This window comes from Protopterus annectens, chromosome 16.part0 (genome assembly GCF_019279795.1).
Source record: "Protopterus annectens isolate FY-2018-M chromosome 16.part0, PAN1.0, whole genome shotgun sequence".
Classification (NCBI taxonomy): domain Eukaryota; kingdom Metazoa; phylum Chordata; order Ceratodontiformes; family Protopteridae; genus Protopterus; species Protopterus annectens.
In genome coordinates this window covers 711,074,028-711,093,679 of record NC_056750.1, presented here as the reverse complement: position 1 = coordinate 711,093,679, position 19,652 = coordinate 711,074,028, and the positions used below count along the sequence as shown (strand labels likewise).

Below are 19,652 nucleotides of genomic sequence, written 5' to 3'. Positions count from 1 at the left end.
AGAACATCTCCCTCATGTTAAGAATACTGCAACTGATGAACAGAAAGACATGTCATAAATGGCAACTTCTAAAACAGTTTGTACACTTTCTAGGAAGGGCTGAAAACATTCTTGATGTTGCCCTCACCATGCCTGTAACCCACATTATGTCATACATACTCTCAAGTCTGAACACCAGAAAGTCATCATCGGCCTCAGAAACATCACTCCCTCACTCAACTCAACAAAATTTATGTAATACTCTAAGTCATCCTACTACCCTTCTTGGATAATATAGACAATTCTCTGTATTTCTCTTCCTATAGAACCGTTTGCCCATGCTGTTCCATTTGGCTCCAAATTCTACTCTTAAAGAAAAACTGAGAAGAAAATTTTATGGTAGAATTATCACAAAGCAAACTATACAACAGAAAAAGCTGCTGGGATAATATAAGATATACATCTCTCTCCTTGCTATTAAGGGATTTAAAATCAGTTTTCAAAAATCTTGAGCAGTCTACAAAAATGTAAGACTACCTACAAATTAAAAATGGTCACTTCTACCAAAAGCCACAGTTTTCAACTATATCAGAAGTACCACTCAGCTCAGTTTTGAACTAATTTCTAACCTGATCTTGAAGTCCTCACCAACATACATATTGAAAAATTCAGCTTCACACTCCAACTTAACCCCACTGACTCAGCAATAAGTCTCCCACTACTCAACTAACCTCCCCCAATTATCTCTCTCAATCAAGTCTTATTGCAAATACCAAAGCCCAAAAACACCACTTTCAGAAGTCCAGACAACAAAGCGGTCTGCTTCCTGAGAAGTGCCAAACACAGCTTTGCTCAAATCCCCCTTAACTAACTTATTCTGCACTGGTTATGCACCTCATGCTTGCAAACAGCCCTGCAAGTTCCACCACGTAAGGGTGGCAGTACCACAGATCCAGGAAATTTAAGGCACATAAATGTCAAGTATCATTTGTAAGATCATGGAGAATACCTCATAAAGGATGAATCACGTAACAGTCCGTCATTCAATCCAATCCAATATGTTTTGTTAAAATTCCTGTCTGAATAAGCTAATCAATTTCTTTGATAGTGTCAGAGAAGGTAAAGATATGGACCATGCTGACCATGTTTATAAACTGGTCCTAGCTAAACAATTCCCTACATAGGGATTTACTAATTACCTTACACAGCTTAGCATTAATCTTTATTTGTCCTCGAAATAACCAAGAATGTCATTCACAACATTTGCAAAGAAAAAGTAAAGGGCGCCCACTTCCACACAAAATCATGCCACCAGCTAGAGTCTCCCAAACTTTTGTCTTGATCCAACTACTCTTACATAGTTCCTTTTAGCATTTTATGACTTATTGTTCCAGTGAATTAAGGCAGATGTTGAGGGTCTCCAGGTCATTAAGCTTTAAATGACTGCAAACCAGGTGCCATCATATGCCCCATAAAAATGTTTACATTCAGCAAGAGCACGCTTGGATTAATGTCTGGTAAACTGATCACATATTTAAGTACTCCGACATCTACTTCTCCTATTCTAAGGGAGATACTGATGGGATATGTTTCACTAGATATGCTGATGATTGCAAACTGGGTACCTAATTACATGTTCCCCTAAAGATGCTCAAATTCTTTAACAAGGGCTCAGTCAGATTAATGCTTAGAGTGCTGACCATGTGCTTAAACTTAATGCCAAAAAAAAGTAGTACGATTCTATTTGGTACTTCATACCACATAAAAGACCACCCCAAATTAAAATCAGTTTAGTCATCAGGGATCTTGGGACCACAGTCAAGATTTTTTTTTTTAACCATCACAGCAGTCGCAGCTGGAAAATGCTTCTAACCAGAACAGGTGATTTTCCATAGGCACATATTCCAAGACTAAGGAAATCTTAATCCCCCTCAAAACTTCACTCAACTGACTTAGCACAGACCACAGGACTCTCTGACATTTCTCTCTCTAAGCATCTTATCTAACTTGAAAGGTCTCCAAGAATTCTGAAAGACTGGTTTAAACTCGCTTAGCAAGGCTGACAGATTTAATGCCCCTTGCTATATTTGATCTCACACAGGCTCTTTCATGATCTCTATCTGACCTTCCAAGCAATGAAAAATGCCACCTTGCTTGATCATCTACACCAATACAAAACAAACAGTAGCAAAAGCACCTGCACCAATCATGACGACACAACCAATTCAATACTTAAACAATAAGCTTTCTGCACCCCAAGTAATGGAACACACATATTCAATTCTACAACTAATGACTGCATGGGGAATTGTACATTTACCTGGGGTGCATAGCATGGCAGTTTTTGACTGGATATTCTAGCTCATCCAATTTTTTTTGGGCTTAGCTTGCTAGATTTCTAAATTTTCTTCTGTAATCATGCCTTTTATGTAGTTATAAACCTTAAGGACTTCTCATTTTAAGCCTCATATCCTGCAAGAATGAATGGTAATTAAGTCACACTTATGACGTAAAGGGATAAATCCATGACTATGACCAAGGCAAACTTGATTAGTGGCTCTGGCACCTGACAAGGAGGATGGGTATGCCCATGCTTTGGGGGGGGGGGGTCCAGCTGATCCTGATCACTACTCCCAAGATGATCACTGCCAGGCAGCAGGAACGGTGTTATAAGGACATCGGTTGGTGCAGGAATGCCATGAGTGTTACCACTCGCTCCAGTGATAGTAGCCCTTTTCAGTCTCTCAAAGGAGCATGTGTTAACTGAAAGAAAACCATAGAGGGTCCCTGCAGTAACAATAGTCATAATCAGCATCATCAATCCCCTTTTTCAGACTACCACAGGACTGTCCAAATCAGTTTTCTTGGGACCTTGTCATATGCTTTCTTCAAGTTTAGGAATGCCCAGCTGGACTCTTTCCTCATCTCTAGCTTCTTCTCAAATACATGTCTCATTGTAAACATTGGGTCAGTTGTGCTGCTTCCTGATCTGAATCTAAACTGCTCCATGCACTAAAACAGGTGCTATATCACCACCCAATGGGAGAGGGTAGGCCATTCATGAGAAATATCTTAATACTGGGATACAGGGGACAGCATAAAACACTCCAACATTTGCATAGATGACTGCCTGTATGGATGGCTCTTGCCCTGGAGAATATGAGAACCTTTACCCCTACGAAAGGAAATGATTCAAATCTTATTTGGGGGGAGGGGGGGTGCTTGGTCAGTAAGAAGGAAAAGCAAAAATAAAAAAATGACCAATAATTAACCAAGTTAAATGAATGCTTTTGAATCAAGATGAATCCCTGGCATGAGGATGATGTGAGTGTGTACAAAGAGATAACCAATAGAAAGATGCAATCTAAATCAGGATGAAGAAAGGTTCAATAGTCTGCAGTTACACAGGGAAAAATATCACCATCAGTTAAACTCTTCTATATTCTTCTACTATATATGTTAAGGCCGCTGTACTAAACTATATGCACATTTTCAGAAAAGTACAGTTTTGTACCTACCATAAATGTAGATGTCCGGTAGGTATGCATCTGCAGTCATAGTCATAACATATAGGTTGTCCTGCCTCAGGCAGCCCTTCGGTCGGCCGGATTCCAAAGTCTGGGTCTGGCCTCGGCTGATGTCACACCTTCCCCGACGTCAGAGCGTCTGGGGTATAAAAGCATCAGCCGACGCCATTTTCCTCAGTTTTTCTTGCCCCAGATGCCAGGTGCCCTCTAGGAAGGCTAAATTTGGATAAATGCAATAGAATTCCAAACATTTGCAGAATTATATATATATATATATATATATATATATATATATATACACACACATGTATATACAAACAAATACACCATAATAGATTCCCCCAGCTAGCTATAAGAGGGGTAAGCACCCTAGGAATACCACAGAGGGGTAGGAGGGAGGGTAAACCTGACTGCAGATGCATACCTATCGGACATCTACATTTATGGTAGGTACAAAACTGTAGTATGTCCTTCAAGGATGCATCTGCAGTCATAACATATGGGTAGAATACCATAGCCTATCTGGGGGAGGAGGTACTAAGAAAAAGATGGTGTAGTTAAGATCCCCTGCAGGACTGCAGTAGCAAAGCCTGCTCTGGATCTGGAGTATAAAGGTAGATTGTAATGTTTGGTAAATGTATGCACGGAGCTCCAAGAAGCAGCTTCTAAAATGTCCTTGGTAGCCACCCCTCGTAGGAAGGCTGTAGTGGTGGCCGTGGCCCTTGTGGAATGAGGCCTGATGTTTGCAGGAACTGACTTTCCATGAAAGGAGTAACAAAATCGAATGCAATTTCCTATCCATTTTGAAATTGTCTGTTTGAAAATTGCTTTTCCTTGCACCCCAGCAGCATGTGCCACAAATAGTTGGTCAGTTTTTCTGCTACTTTTAGTTCTGTCCAAGTAGTAGCGTAGTTGTCTGTGTATATCCAGGGTGTGCAGAAGTTTTCCCCCCCTATTCTGTGGGTTTGGGAAGAACGTAGGCAAGTGAATAGCTTGGTTCAAGGATACCCTAGATACCACCTTTGGCATAAAAGTAGGATTAGTTCTTAGTGTAACTCTGTCCTGATGGAAGATAAGAAATGGCTGTACTGCCATTAATGCTTGTAACTCAGATACTCTTCTTGCTGAAGTTATTGCCAGAAGGAATGCAGTTTTCCAAGACAGAAACTGAAGATCCGCTGTTGCTGCTGGTTCAAAGGGAGGAAGTGTTAGTTTCTCCAAGACAAAGTTGAGATCCCAAACAGGTACAGGGGGTTTTCTTGGAGGTTTGATATTTTTGATCCCTCTCAGAAATTGCTTGAGGAGAGGGTGTGAGAAGATAGGTGGATCCACATTGTATCCTGCTGAAATTGCTGAGGCATGAATCTTAATGGAAGAATAGGAAAGGCCATTGTGGAACAGTTCTGCTAAGTATTCCAGAATATGTGTCATGCTTGCCACTGTCACATCTAAGCCTTTTGATGTGTTCCAAATGAAAACTCTTTTCCATTTAGCTGAGTATGTCTTCCTTGTGAAAGGCCGGCGAGCTTCCATGATAATGTCCTTCACTCTGTGATAAAACATTTTGTTTTGGATTTAAGGGATTTTCCAGGCAGTTAGGTGCAATGTTTTTAAGTTGGGATGCATGATCTTGAAATTGTTCTGCGTCAGAAGAAGAGGCCATAGGGGGAGAGGCCATGGTTTTGCCTGTGACATGCTCCTCAATAGTGGATACCAGTGTTGCCTTGGCCAGTCTGGAGCTATCAGAATCACTCTTGGCTGTTCCTCCCTGATCTTCAGTAGAACCTTGTACATTAAAGGGAGAGGTGGGAAGGCATATACTTTTAGGGCTTTCCAGCTGAAAGAGAGAGAGTCCACCCTCCATGCTTGTGGGTGGTATGTCCTTGAGCAAAATCTCCTCAGTTGATGGTTGAGAGGGGAGGCGAACAGATCTATCTCCGGCGTTCCCCATGCCTTTGTTATGAGTTGGAAGATGTCTGGGTGTAGCATCCATTCGTGTGCATCCATGGTAGTTCTGCTTAAGCTGTCTGCCAGTGCATTCTCCTTTCCTGGCACGAACTGGGACTGCAGTTGGATATTGAGTTTCAGGCATAGCTCCCATAGATTCATAGCCAGCCGGCATAAAGGGTAGGAGTGTGTGCCTCCCTGCTTATGTACCACATGACCGTGGTGTTGTCTGTCCTTATTAACAGGTGGCCTTGATGGAGGAAGGGTTTGAAAGCCTCGATTGCATGCAACACTGCAAGCATTTCCTTTTGGTTTATGTGCATGTGTAGCTGTCCTTGAGACCATAAGCCTTGGATACAGTTGCCCTCCATGTGTGCTCCCCATCCTCGGTCTGAAGCGTCCGTGGTGATGGTTTGTTTTGTTTTTGGCCTGTTGAAAGGCAACCCTCTGTTGGACTGGCAGGCCTGAGCCCACCACAGGAATTCCTTTTGAAGGCAAGGAATGATTGGTATCAAGGTTTCCAAACTGTGACTGTGTTGAGACCATACACCCCTTAGGTACCATTGTAATTTTCTCATATGCAGCCTGGCCTGTGGTATCAGAATTATGCAGGATGCCATGTAACCCAGGGCCTGCAGGATTTTCCTTGCAGTAAGCTGAGCTTGTCTTGTCAGATTCATGAAGTAATCCGGAAGTTGTTTTTGTTTTTCTTCTGTGAGAAAGGCCATTTGGGTGGTTGTGTCTAGATCCGCACCCAGAAAGGTTATCCTTTGGGTTGGAACCAGTCTTGATTTTTGGATGTTGACTGTGTATCCCAATGCCTGTAGTAGGTGGATGGCATAGGCCAAGTCTTTTATCAAATTTACCTTGTTGTCCGCTTGTATAAGGCAGTCGTCCAGATAAGGGTAGATTTGAATCCCCTGAAGTCTGCAGTGTGCAATTACTGATGCCAGGCATTTCGTGAATACTCTGGGCGCAGTAGATAAGCCAAAGGGCAATGCTGAGAATTGATAATGCTCTGATCCTGCAAGAAATCTGAGGTGTCTTCTGCAGTTTGGTCGAATAGGGACGTGCAGGTATGCCTCCTTGAGATCTAGAGTCACCAGCCAAGACTCCTTGCCCAACATGGGAAGAAGTTGCTGTAGGGTCAGCATCTTTGGCACAATGAGGTAAGTATTCAGTGCGGACAGGTCGAGAATACGCCTCCATTGATTTTCTTTTCTTGGTACAAGGAATAGTCTGGAGTAAAATCCTTGGCCTTGCTCTGAAAGTGGTACCTTTTCAATAGCTTTCATTTGAAGCAAGTTGTTGATCTGCTTTAAAGCCTCTGCCCTCTGATTTGGTGGTAGGTTTGGCATTCCGTTTCTTTTTGGCAAAGTGTGGAAGTGGAACCTGTATCCTTTGTCTATTATTTGCAGTGTCCATGTGTCCCTTGTAATATAATGCCAATTTTCCGAGAATAAAGCAAGCTTTCCGCCCAAGGGTGCTTCCAGTTGAGCCCTGGTGGGCGGAATCAGAGTAAAGTCATTGAGCCTGTCCTGGTGTAGTAGTTGTTGTTGCTGCTGTTGCACTACCTCTCTGGTTGGCAGGTTGCCACTGGCGGCCTCTGTAAGAGCCCCTAGATTGGCCTCTGCCTCTGGGGCGTCTGTTCCTGCCTCTCTGGGCTCTGTCCGAGTCTGGAAAGGACCAATTCTTAGTAGGCCAGTTTCTGCTGAATCTCGGTGGTTGTACTTGTAGGAAATCCTTAACTGTTTGCACAGATTTTGCCTTTTCTTCATACTTTTTTTAAGACCTCCTGAGCAGAGGAGCCAAATAAATTTTGTTTCTCCATTGGAGCATCCAGGAGTTTAGCTTTAACATGGTCTGGCAAAGATTGTTCCTTCAGCCAGGCATGCCTACGAATAACTGCCCCAGTCATAGCTGACCTAAATGAAGCCGTCAATGCATCATAAAGTACAGTTTTGTACCTACCATAAATGTAGATGTTCGAAGATCCACATTGCTGCAGTCCTTACACTTGGGTAGTCCGCTGTCCTCGGTCGGCCCGAATATCAAAGTATAAGGCTGACGTCGGTCAAGGCGCATTTGACTGACATCAGGACGTCAGGGTACAAATGCGCATGACCGACGTCATATCCTCAGTCTTTTCTTGCCCCAGATGTCAGAAGACCCTAAAAAGAAAGGTCAAAACCAAAAGACAGCAAACAAACAACCAACCACCCTTGCACTAATTATAAGTACAATATATACAATATACACAATATTTACAACCCAACCCACACAACCACCTCTAACTACAGAGGGAAGGAGGGAGGTAAATTGGACTGCAGCAATGTGGATCTTGAACATCTACATTTATGGTAGGTACAAAACTGTACTATGTTCTTCATCTCACATTGCTGCAGTCCTTACACTTGGGTAGAATCCCAAAGCAGAGGTAAGGGAGGATGGCCAAACTATAAGGAAGCAGGAGCTGCCAAAATGCCCTGCAAAACAGCAGTGGCAAAACCAGCCCTGGATTTAGAGTAAAGTGGTAGGTGATAATGCCTAGAGAAAGTATGCACTGAACTCCAAGTAGCTGCCTCCAAAATATCCTTGGTTGCCACCCCTCAAAAAGCTGTCAAGTGGCAGTAGCCCTAGTGGAATGAGGCCTAATCCCAGCTGGAATCTCCTTGCCATGATGGGAATAACAGAAAGCAATGCAAAACCCAATCCACTTAGAAATAGTTTGTTTTGACACAGGCTTGCCCTGAGAACTCAAAGCAAAAGAAACAAATAACTGCTGAGACTGCCTGAACCCTTTAGTTCTGTCCAAATAATATCGCAACTGCCTGTGTACATCTAAAGTGTGCAAAATCTTTTCCCCTTTATTTTGGGGATTTGCATAAAAAGTAGGCAAATGAATAGTTTGGTTTAAAGCCACACTAGAAACCACTTTAGGCATAAAGGAAGGATTAGTACGTAAAGATACCCTATCCTTATGGAAAATTAAGAAAGGCTCAACCGCCATAAGGGCCTGCAATTCAGAAACCCTTCTTGCAGAGGTAATGGCCAACAAAAGGCAGTCTTCCATGATAAATATTTCAACTCAGTAGTAGCTGCAGGCTCAAAAGGTTGTAGAGTGAGTTTCTCCAACACAAAATTGAGATCCCAAGCAGGAGTAGGAGCTCTACGTGGGGTCTTATATTCTTTGCCCCTCTAAGAAATTGCTTGAACAAAGGATGAGAAAACAATGGTGGGTCACAGTCATAGTGAGCTGAAATTGCTGCAGCATGAACCTTAATAGAAGAGAAGGACAAACCTTTGTCCAGTAACTCAGTAAGATATTGAAGAGCCACACTTAAATTAGGCTCAGAAACATCAAAATCCTTTGCTGCACTCCAAAATAAAAATCTCTTCCATTTATCTGCGTACACTTTCCTTGTACTAGGCCTTCTAGCTTCCAAAATCACATTCAAAACTTGTTGTGGAAGTTGAGACCCTCTATGGTTCAAAACAGAATATGCCAGGCTGTTAGGTGAAGAGAGTGAAGTTTGACATTGAGCAAATGACTGTCCTCCTGGGACAACAGGTGTGGAATCGAAGGCAAAGGCCATGGAGGCTTCCGTACCAGACTTCTCAGTAATGGGTACCAGTGCTGTCGAGGCCAATCTGGAGCTATTAAAATCATCCTTGGCTTGTCCTGTCTGACCTTTAGAAGTACCTTTGGGAGGAGAGGCAGAGGTGGAAGGGCATACACATGAAGATTGCTCCAATTGAAAGAAAGAGCATCCACTCTCCAAGCTGTGGGATGAAACCTTTTCATGCAAAACTTTGGCAGCTGATGGTTTAGTGGAGAAGCGAACAGATCTATGTCTGGAGTTCCCCATGACACTGTCAATTTCTGAAATACATGAGGATCCAATTTCCACTCGTGGGGATCCATAATTCGTCTGCTCAACACATCTGCTAAGGAGTTCTGTGCTCCCGGCAGAAACCTTGCCTGAAGATTGAGCTGTAAACTGAGAGCAGTCTCCCACAAAATCATTGCTTGCCTGCATAGAGGATAAGAATGTGTTCCCCCTTGCTTGTTGATGTACCACATGACAGTTGTGTTGTCTGTTAGAATCAACACCTGCCCTGGAAGAAGTAAATCTTTGAAAGCTATTAATGCAAACTGGACTGCTAACATCTCCTTCAAGTTGATATGTAGATGTTGTAGTCTGGCAGGCCACTTGTCTTGTATCCACTTTCCATTTAGATGAGCTCCCCAAGCTTTGTCTGCGGCATCTGTCGTTAAAATCTGACTCGCCTCTGGCCGGGTCACAGAGAGTCCCTTGTTTAGGTGACATTCTTGAGCCCACCACAAAAATTCCTTTTGAATGCAAGGTATTATTTGAATGACAGTGTCCAGATCCTGGCAGTGCTGTGTCCATACATTTTTGAGATACCATTGCAGCTTCCTCATATGCAGTTTGGCATTGGGAAGCACCAGAATACAAGATGCCATGAACCCTAAGGCTTGAAGGACTGTCCTTGCAGTCAGCCCGGACTGATGAGATAGTTGATGGAAGTAAAGGGAAAGATTCTGTTGTTTGTCCGGGGTTAAAAAGGCCATCTGGGATGCTGTATTCAGTCTTACACCCAGAAAGCACATGTCCTGAGAGGGTACTAGACTGGACTTTATTTCGTTCACAGAATACCCCAGGCATCTTAGCACTGCTATCACATATTCCAAATGATGAAGAAGCTCGTCCCTTCCTTGAGCCAGAATCAGGCAATCGTCCAAATAAGGATAGATCTGTATTCCTTTTAGCCTGAAGAAAGCTATCACTGGAGCCAGAACTTTCGTGAACACTCTGGGTGCAGTAGATAAGCCAAAGGGCAATGCAGAGAACTGATAGTGAGAAGTCCCAGCTCGAAAACGCAGATACTTCCTGCAACTTAGTCTGATAGGAACATGAAGGTAAGCCTCCTTGAGATCCAAAGTTACCATCCAATGATCTTTGCCCAGCAGAGGTAAAAGCTGTTGTAACGTCAACATCTTGAACTTGGGAATGTCCAGATAAGTGTTGAGGATAGATAAATCCAAAATTGGTCTCCACGTGTCCCCCTTCTTTGGTACTAGGAACAGGCGAGAATAAAATCCTAGGCCCACTTCTGGCATAGGGACCGGCTGTATGGCCCCTATTTGGAGTAACAGAGAAATTTGCTTGTGAGCCTCTATTCTTTGTTGAGGAGGAACGTCTGGCATGCCTTTGAAAGGAGGCAAGGTATGGAAATAAAACCTGTAACCGTGGTGTATGATATCCAATACCCATCTGTCTTGGGTAATTAAACTCCAATTTTCTTTGAAAAGTGCCAACCTTCCTCCCAAAGGTGCTGCCAGACGAGAAGGCTCTGGCAGCTGAAAAGGTAGGTCATTGGGTCTGTTTACGAAAGGACTGACCCCTGCCCTCACCAAGACTGTGCAGGAGAACTCCCTGTTCTAGGCCTGAAAGAGCCCTGAGCTCTGCCCCTGCCACGTCTAGATCTACCCCTAGACTGGGAATCATAAGAAGGATACGTCCACCCTTTAGTAGGCCAATTTCTACTAAACTTTGGAGGCTGAACCTGCAAAAATCTTTAACAGTCTGCATAGACTTAGCCTTGTCTTCCATTTTCTTTAAAACTGCCTCAACAGGAGAACCAAACAACACATCAGATTGTAAAGGAGCATCTAAAATCCTTGTTTTAACATGGTCAGATAAATTTTGATCCCTCAGCCAGGCGTGCCTGCGAAGAACTGACCCAGTGGCAGCCACCCTAGACGAGGCCTGTACAGCATCAAAACCACATTGCAAAGAATGCTTACCCACCTGTTCAGAAACATGTACTAAATCTTGTAACTCTTTACAATCAATACCTTCCGCCAGAGCATCAACCTTAGACTTCAATTGTGAAAGGAGATAGTTTTGATATTTCAACATGTGAAACTGGCAATTCAAAGCCCTCATAGCTAGAGTGGAAGAAGTATAAACTTTCTTTCCCCATCTATCCAAGGCCCTGGCCTCTTTATCTGCAGGAACCGGATTCTTGACAACAGAAGCCTTAAAGTACAGTTTTGTACCTACCATAAATGTAGATGTCCGAACTGGATAGCATCTGCAGTCATAACAACTGGGTTGTCCTGTCGTCAGGCAGCCCTTCAGTCGGCCGGATTCCAAAGTCCGGGTCCAGCTTCGGCTGATGTCGCACTTCACCCGACGTCATCTCTGTTGGTCTTCGGGTATAAAGGCATCAGCCGACGCCATTTTCCTCAGTGTTTCTTGCCCCAGATGCCAGAAGCCCTCTTGAAGGCTAAAATTTGGATAGATGCCAATGTTTCCAAAAAGATAGAGGTAAACACAAAAATAAGCATGTATGTACATATATACAAACAAATACACCATAAAAGACTCCCCCCCACCAGCTAGCTATTAGGAGAGTAAACACCCTTGGAGTACCACAGAGGGGAAGGAGGGAGGGTAATCCTGACTGCAGATGCTATCCAGTTCGGACATCTACATTTATGGTAGGTACAAAACTGTACTATGTCCTTCATGGATGCATCTGCAGTCATAACAACTGGGTAGAATACCATAGCCAACTAGGGGAGGAGGATAAAACTAGATTATGGTGTGTTTAGGATCCCTTGCAGTACAGCAGTGGCAAACCCTGCTCGGGATCTGGAGAATAGAGGCAAATTATAATGCTTGGCAAATGTATGCACGGAGGTCCAAGTAGCCGCCTCAATAATGTCTTTGGTTGCCACTCCTCGTAAGAAGGCTGTGGTAGTGGCTGTTGCCCTTGTAGAATGAGGCCTTATGTTCTGTGGAATTGGTTTTCCATGGAAGGAGTAACAGAATCGTATACAATTTCCTATCCATTTGGAGATTGTCTGTTTGGAAATAGCTTTTCCTTCCCTTCCTGTTGCATAGGCTACAAAAAGTTGGTCAGTCTTTCTGCTATTTTTTGTTCTGTCCAAGTAGTAGCGTAGCTGTCTATGTACATCCAAGGTATGCAGTATTCTTTCCCTCTGTTTTGTGGGTTGGGAAAGAAGGTAGGTAGGTGGATTGCCTGGTTTAAAGACACTCTGGATACCACCTTAGGCATAAATGTAGGATTAGTCCTCATGGACACTCTATCTTGGTGGAAGATTAGGAAGGGTTGCACTGCCATTAAGGCCTGTAGTTCTGAAACCCTCCTTGCTGAAGTAATTGCCAGTAGGAAAGCAGTTTTCCATGACAGGTGTTGTAGGTCTGCTGTTGCTGCTGGTTCAAAGGGTGATAGTGTCAACTTTTCTAGCACAAAGTTTAAGTCCCAAGCTGGTAATGGTGGTTTCCTTGGAGGTTTTACATTCTTGATTCCTCTGAGGAACTGCCTGAGCAAAGGGTGCGAAAAAACGGGTGGATCAAAGCTGTATTCTGCTGAAATAGCTGATGCATGTATCTTGATGGAGGAGTAGGAGAGGCCTGAATGAAGAAGTTCGGCCAGATACTCCAGAATGTTAGGCATATCTATGTTTGACACATCTTTTCCTCTTTCAGTACTCCAAATGACAAACCTTTTCCATTTTCCAGCATAGTTCCTTCTTGTTGAAGGTCTGCGTGCTTCAAGAATAATGTCTTTAACTCTTTGGGAAAGTTCTGGATTAGCTGCTGCTATGTGATGTTCCATGCAGCCAGTTGCAACGTTTTAGGTTTGGATGTATGATGCTGTAGTTGTTCTGAGTTAACATCAAAGGCATCAGGGGTATTGGCCACATATTGTTCCGAGACATGCTCCTCAGCAGTGGGTACCAGTGTTGTCTTGGCCAGTTTGGAGCTATCAGGATTATCCTTGGACGTTCTTCCTTGATTTTTAGTAGTACTTTGTGTATCAAGGGAAGAGGTGGGAATGCATATGCTGTTAGGCCATTCCAGCTGAAGGAGAGCGAATCCACCTTCCATGCTAGTGGGTGGAATGTCCTTGTGCAGAATTTTTTGAGCTGGTGATTGAGAGGTGATGCGAATAGATCTGAGGCATTCCCCATTTCTTTGAGATGGTCTTGAAGATGTCCGGGTGCAGCTTCCATTCGTGGGCATCTGATGTGGTTCTGCTTAGTATGTCTGCTAGAGTATTTTCTTTTCCCGGTACAAACATTGCCTGTAACTGGATGTTGTAGCTGAGTGCCAGGGTCCACAGCTCCAAAGTCATTCTGCATAGGGGGTATGAATGAGTGCCTCCCTGTTTGTTGATGTACCACATGACTGTGGTGTTGTCTGTCCTTATCATCAACTGGCCCTCTTGGAGAAATGGTCTGAACTCTTGGATTGCCAGTTTTACTGCCAGCATTTCTTTTAGGTTGATGTGCAGGTGAAGTTGATCCTGTGTCCACAATCCTTGCACGCATTTGTCCAGCATGTGGGCCCCCATCCTAGGTCTGAAGCGCCTGTTGTGATGGTCTGGCTTGCTTGACATCTGCGAAAGGGTAGCCCTGGATTTGACTGGCATGCCTGAGCCCACCATAGGAACTCCTGTTTTAAGCATGGAATTAGTGGGATTTCTGTTTCTAGGCTGTGCCTGTGTTGGGACCATAAATTCTTTAGGTACCACTGTAGTTTTCTCATATGTAGTCTGGCAAGTGGGACCAAGATTATGCATGATGCCATGAAGCCCAAGGCCTGTAGTACTTTTCTTGCTGTTAACTTGTTCAGTTTTGTTAGAGCCAAGAAGTAAAGAGGGAGTTCTTTTGTTTTTCTGTAGTTAGGAATGCCATTTGCTTTACTGTGTCCAATTCCGCGCCCAAGAATGTCCTTGTTTGGGATGGTATCAGCCTTGACTTTTGTAAATTGACTGTGTATCCCAGTGCTTGTAGCAAGTAAATGACCCTTTGTAAATCTGTTGTCAGCTTGCTTTTGTTGTCCCCTTGTAGCAGGCAGTCGTCCAGGTATGGGTAAATTTGAATTCCTGTAGTCTGCAATGGGCGATTACTGATGCCAGGCATTTTGTGAATACTCTGGGCAGTAGATAAGCCAAAGGGCAATGCTGAGAATTGATAGTGCTCTGATCCTGCAAGAAATCTGAGGTATCTTCTGCAGATTGGTCGAATGGGGACGTGCAGGTATGCCTCCTTGAGATCTAGAGTTACCAGCCAACACTCCTTGCCCAGCATGGGAAGAAGTTGCTGTAGGGTCAGCATTTTGAATTTTGGGACAATGATGTATGTATTTAAGGTGGACAGGTCGAGAATTGGTCTCCAACTTTTTTCCTTTCTTGGCACTAGGAATAGTCTGGAGTAGAACCCCTTTCCTTGCTCTGCTGTTGGCACTCTTTCCACAGCTCTCATGTTTGCTAACTGCATTATCTGTTGTAGAGCCTCTGTTTTTTGATTTGGAGGTAGATTTGGCATTCCTCTTTTGACTGGTAGTGTGGAAGTGGAACCGGTAACCTTGATCTATGGTTTGTAAAATCCACTTGTCTTTTGTTATATAGTGCCAGTTCTTTGAAAATAAGGTTAACTTTCCGCCTAGAGGTGCTGCTATTTGTTCCCTGGTAGGCGGGTGTAGGGTTAAGTCACTGTGGCTGTGTTGATGTAGTGGCAGTGGTTGTGTCTGTGCCTCTGTTGTTGCCTTGCCACTGTCGTCCTCTGCAGGCACCTCCTCTGGATTGGTTTCTGCCTCTGGAACGTCTATTCCTGCCCCTTTGAGATCTTGTGGAGTCAGGAAAGGACCAATTTTTGGCAGGCCAGTTCCTGCTAAACCTTGGGGTTGAACCTGCAAGAAATCTTTAACCGTTTGAACAGATTTTGCCTTTTCTTCCATTTTCTTCATAACCTGCTGGGCAGGTGTACCAAACAAACTTGTCTTATCCATAGGAGCATCTAGCAACTTAGCTTTAACATGATCGGGTAAAGCTTGCTCCTTTAGCCATGCATGCCTTCTTATCACTGTGCCAGTCATGGCTGATCTAAATGAAGCCTCCAGTGCATCATAGCCACATTTTAAGGAATGGTTACTAACCTGTTGTATGTTATTTACCATTTCTAATACATATTTCTTATCAAGAGATTCATCAGTGGTTAGCTTTTTGGTTAACTGATCAAGCATAAACTCTTGGTATTGTATCATGTGAAACTGACAGTTTAAAGCTCTATCTGAGAGAGTAGCTGAAGTGTAAACCTTTTTGCCCCATCTGTCTAATGACCTTGCTTCCCTTTCAGAAGGAATAGGGTTTTTAGCTAAGGTCGCGGCTACTGCCTTGGGACCCTGGGATATAGTTTCGGGGTCTGCAAGTGGGGCCTTGTAAAGGTGGTGATGAGTGTCTGGCACCCTGTAAAACCTGTCTGGTTTGGCAGGGGCTGGAGGTAAAGAATCTGGTGCGGAGCAGACATCATTGAAAGCATCATCCACCACAGAGAGAACAGGAGGTATAGCTAAGGGCCTGTGCTGTGGAAGGTGCAGAAAGGTCCTAAGTCTTTTTCTGGAGTCTGAAAAATCCTGTTGCTGCCATTGGAACTGCTCTCGCATGGCATGCAAGGTTTCCCCAAAGGAGAATTCTTCTGGTGGGGAAGCAGCTGGAATGGATTCTTCAGCATCAGAGTCTTCAAAATTGGAGAAAGGAGCCTCTGGCTGGTCAGTTATGTCTGATTCATCGGCAGAATCATCAGAGGACACTGGCTCAGGGGGCTCTGCCCTAGGTCTCTTCTCTGGGGGCTGAGAGGCCCTGTCTGGGTGAGATTGAGATCCTCTAATTAATGAAATTAAATCTTCTGCCAGAGTAAGCATTTGAGAACTAGAAGAGGGCCTGGTTGTAGGGGTTTAACAGGCACTGTTTTAGTAGTCTTGGCTGCTTTAGCCCTGGCGAAGGCCTTAATGGACATGGCTGCTGGAGGCCTAGCAGCACCACGTGCTGGGGTAGAGACATCCAAGGGAATGGTGTCTGATAAGTCAGTGGCAACCACCGTAGTGGGTAAAATTTCTGAGGCCGATTCAAGAGTGGTAGCAGGGGCCTCAGTTGTAGAGATAGATTCAGCTGTACTTTGATCAGTTTTCTCGGTTTCGCCAAAACCGAGACACTCGCGTTTGCTTAGCCATGGTTTCGGCCGAAACCGCGGACCGCGAAGTGTCGGTCTTTATCTTTGCGTTTTGGCAGATTGGGTAGTCGGAGGGTCCGACGGCATAATGTACGCAAAATCAGAACCGAAAAACTGTTCTGCAAACTCAGACCGACGCCTAAGCGTTCGTCGGTTGAAAGAAGCACAGGCCGAACAGGCTGCTACGTCGTGGGCTGGGCCTAAACAAGGCAGACAATAAGAGTGGAAATCTTTATGAGGTATTTGTTTCCCACAGGTTAAACAATTAACTTTTTCTGACATCGGCTGAGGCAAGAAAGAGTCCCCAACGGGGTACTTAGCTTTAGAAGTCTTCGAAGTAGTATTCGGTAGAAGTAATCTCTGGATCCGACCGACCGGCACTTGCGAACAGCTTCTGCTTCGGGCGCCACGCGGCAAGAAAGACTGAGGAAAATGGCGTCGGCTGATGCCTTTATACCCGAAGACCAACAGAGATGACGTCGGGTGAAGTGCGACATCAGCCGAAGCCGGACCCGGACTTTGGAATCCGGACGACTGAAGGGCTGCCTGACGACAGGACAACCCAGTTGTTATGACTGCAGATGCATCCATGAAGGACATCACCTTTAGGCCCCTGGCTAACAGTTTCTGGGTCTGCCCTAGGACTCTTAAAAAGATACTTATGAGCTTCAGGCACCCTGTAATACCTATCCGGTTTAACAGGAGCAGGAGGCAGAGAATCAGGATTAAGAGAAGCCTCTGTAAAAACATCTTCCACTACATCCAAAACAGGAGGTATAGCCAAAGGCCTATGCTGGGGTAAAAACAAAAATTCCCTAAGCCTTTTCCTGGAATCAGAGAAGTCCTGACCTTCCCACTTAAAATGCTCCCTCATGGAATGAAGAGTTTCTGAAAAAGAAAAATCCTCAGGAGGAGAAGCAGAAGGAGTAGAATCATCCACATCAGAATCAGAATAAGGAGAGTACTCCTGCAAGTCTTCAGCCGAAGACTCTGAAACATCCGAAGCCTGCTCAAAACTCCCTAGCTCAGGCTCCACCCTAGGTCTCTTAGGAGGGGGCAAAGAACCCCTAATCAAAGTAATCAAATCTTCTGCCATTTTAAGCATATGCTTCTTGGGCACAGTTCCTGAAGAACTAGGGGTGACACCAACTGAAGCTAAACCTGGCCTGCCTCTGGGAGAAGCCTTGGAAACAGAAGGAGAGGGCCTAACCACCCTAGGCAGGAGGGAGTATAGTAACCTGAGAAGCCCCATCACCCTGACCTGCCTCCTGAGAGGCCACATCCTGCAATAACAAAGTCTCCCTGGGATCCCAAAGAAACCTCCGGTGGAACCACCGCTCCACCGACACCTCTAAAGAACCGGCGTCCGACGGACGGTTCTTCTAGCCTAGGCTTAACTGCTTTGTCCTTGCGCTTCGGAAGAAGCGGCGCCGGAGCATCCGACGGCATTTTATAATTGCACCGCTCAAGACTAACCTGGCACAATCTAATCTCCTCTTTATAGTGCACTTATTGAATCTAGCACAAGAGCGACACCCAACAACGTCGTGCTCAGGCCCTAAACAAGGAATACACAAAGTATGATAGTCTCTATGCGGTATCTGTTTCCCACAAGAAATACAATTATTCACTTTTTCTGACATCCGGTAAACCACTGAGGCAAGAAAAATCTAAAATATTCCCCAACGGGGTACTTAGCCAACTTTGACTCGGTCTGAAACTCCGAAATCGAAAAATTTCAGAACGCCAACCGGCACTTGCAATACTGCTACTGCATCGGACCATGCGGCAAAAAAGACTGAGGATATGACGTCGGTCATGCGCATTTGTACCCTGACGTCCTGATGTCAGTCAAATGCGCCTTGACCGACGTCAGCCTTATACTTTGATATTCGGGCCGACCGAGGACAGCGGACTTCCCAAGTGTAAGGACTGCAGCAATGTGAGATGAAGAACATCCACATTTTAAGAAATGATTACTAACCTGCTCTGAGTTGTGTACCAAATCCTGAAGGGATTTACGGTCAAGGGGCTCAGGAGAAGAAAGCTTCTTGTTCAGTTCATCTAACAAATACTCTTGGTACTGTATCATATGAAATTGACAATTCAGTGCCCTGACGGAAAGAGTTGCAGAAGTATATACCTTCTTTCCCCATCTTTCCCCATCTCTCTAAAGCTCTAGACTCTCTTTCAGAAGGTAGAGGATTTTTGGCAGTGGCAGCCGCAACCCCTTTAGGGCCCAGAGTAATAGTTTCTGGGTCTGCAGAATGGGCTTTATACAGATGAAAATGAGAATCCGGGACCCTGTAGTATCTATCAGGTTTGGCAGGGGCCGGGGGGAGAGTATCAGGGGCTGTACTGACATCATTGTACACATCATCAATTACATTCAAAACAGGAGGTATAGCTAAGGGCCTATGCTGAGGCAAATGTAAAAAGGTCCTTAATCTTTTTCTAGAATCAGAGAAATCCTGACCTTGCCATTGAAAATGCTCTCTCATGGAGTGTAAAGTCTCACCAAAGGAAAACTCTTCAGGAGGGAGGCAAGGGATAGATTCTTCTGCATCAGAATCCTCATAGGGCGAATAAGCCTCCTCCTGGTGATCTGACAACTCAGAACCATCCGAGGACTCATCCGAAGAGTGTGGGTCAGAAGGCTCAATCCTGGGCCTTTTGTCTGGTGGAGGGTGAGAGGCCCTGTCCGGGTGAGGTTGTGAACCTCTAATTAAAGAAATAAGGTCCTCTGCAATGCTGAGGATCTGAGAACTAGAGGTAGGCCTCTGGGATGTAGTCTTGGGAGGCAAAGCTTTAGAAAGTTTAGCAGCTTTAGCCCTAGAAAAGGCCTTAATGGACATGGAAGCAGGGGGCCTAGCTGCCCCACGTGCAGGAGTAGATATGTCCAAAGGTATGGTGTCGGACATATCCTGGGCACTGGTTTCGGTAGGTAGCTCGGTAGCCGACTCAGCCGGGGCCTCCCGGGCCGCAGTGGTCGGTTGAGTGGATTCGGATGAAGGAATCTCCGAGGACTCTGTTTCGGCCGAAACCGAGACACTCGCGGTAGGCCTTACCGTGGTTTCAGCCAAAACCGCGGGCCGCGAGTGTCGGTCCTTGTCCTTTCGTTTTTT

At 44.7% G+C, this 19,652-nt stretch overlaps 1 protein-coding gene across 13 annotated transcripts in view; it reads right to left on the bottom strand.

Moving 5' to 3' along the window:
• LOC122790995 (zinc finger protein 618-like) overlaps positions 1-19,652 on the bottom strand; it is a 2,638,133-nt gene that overhangs the window by 1,300,677 nt on the left and 1,317,804 nt on the right. The gene's annotated exons all lie outside the window — the stretch shown is intronic.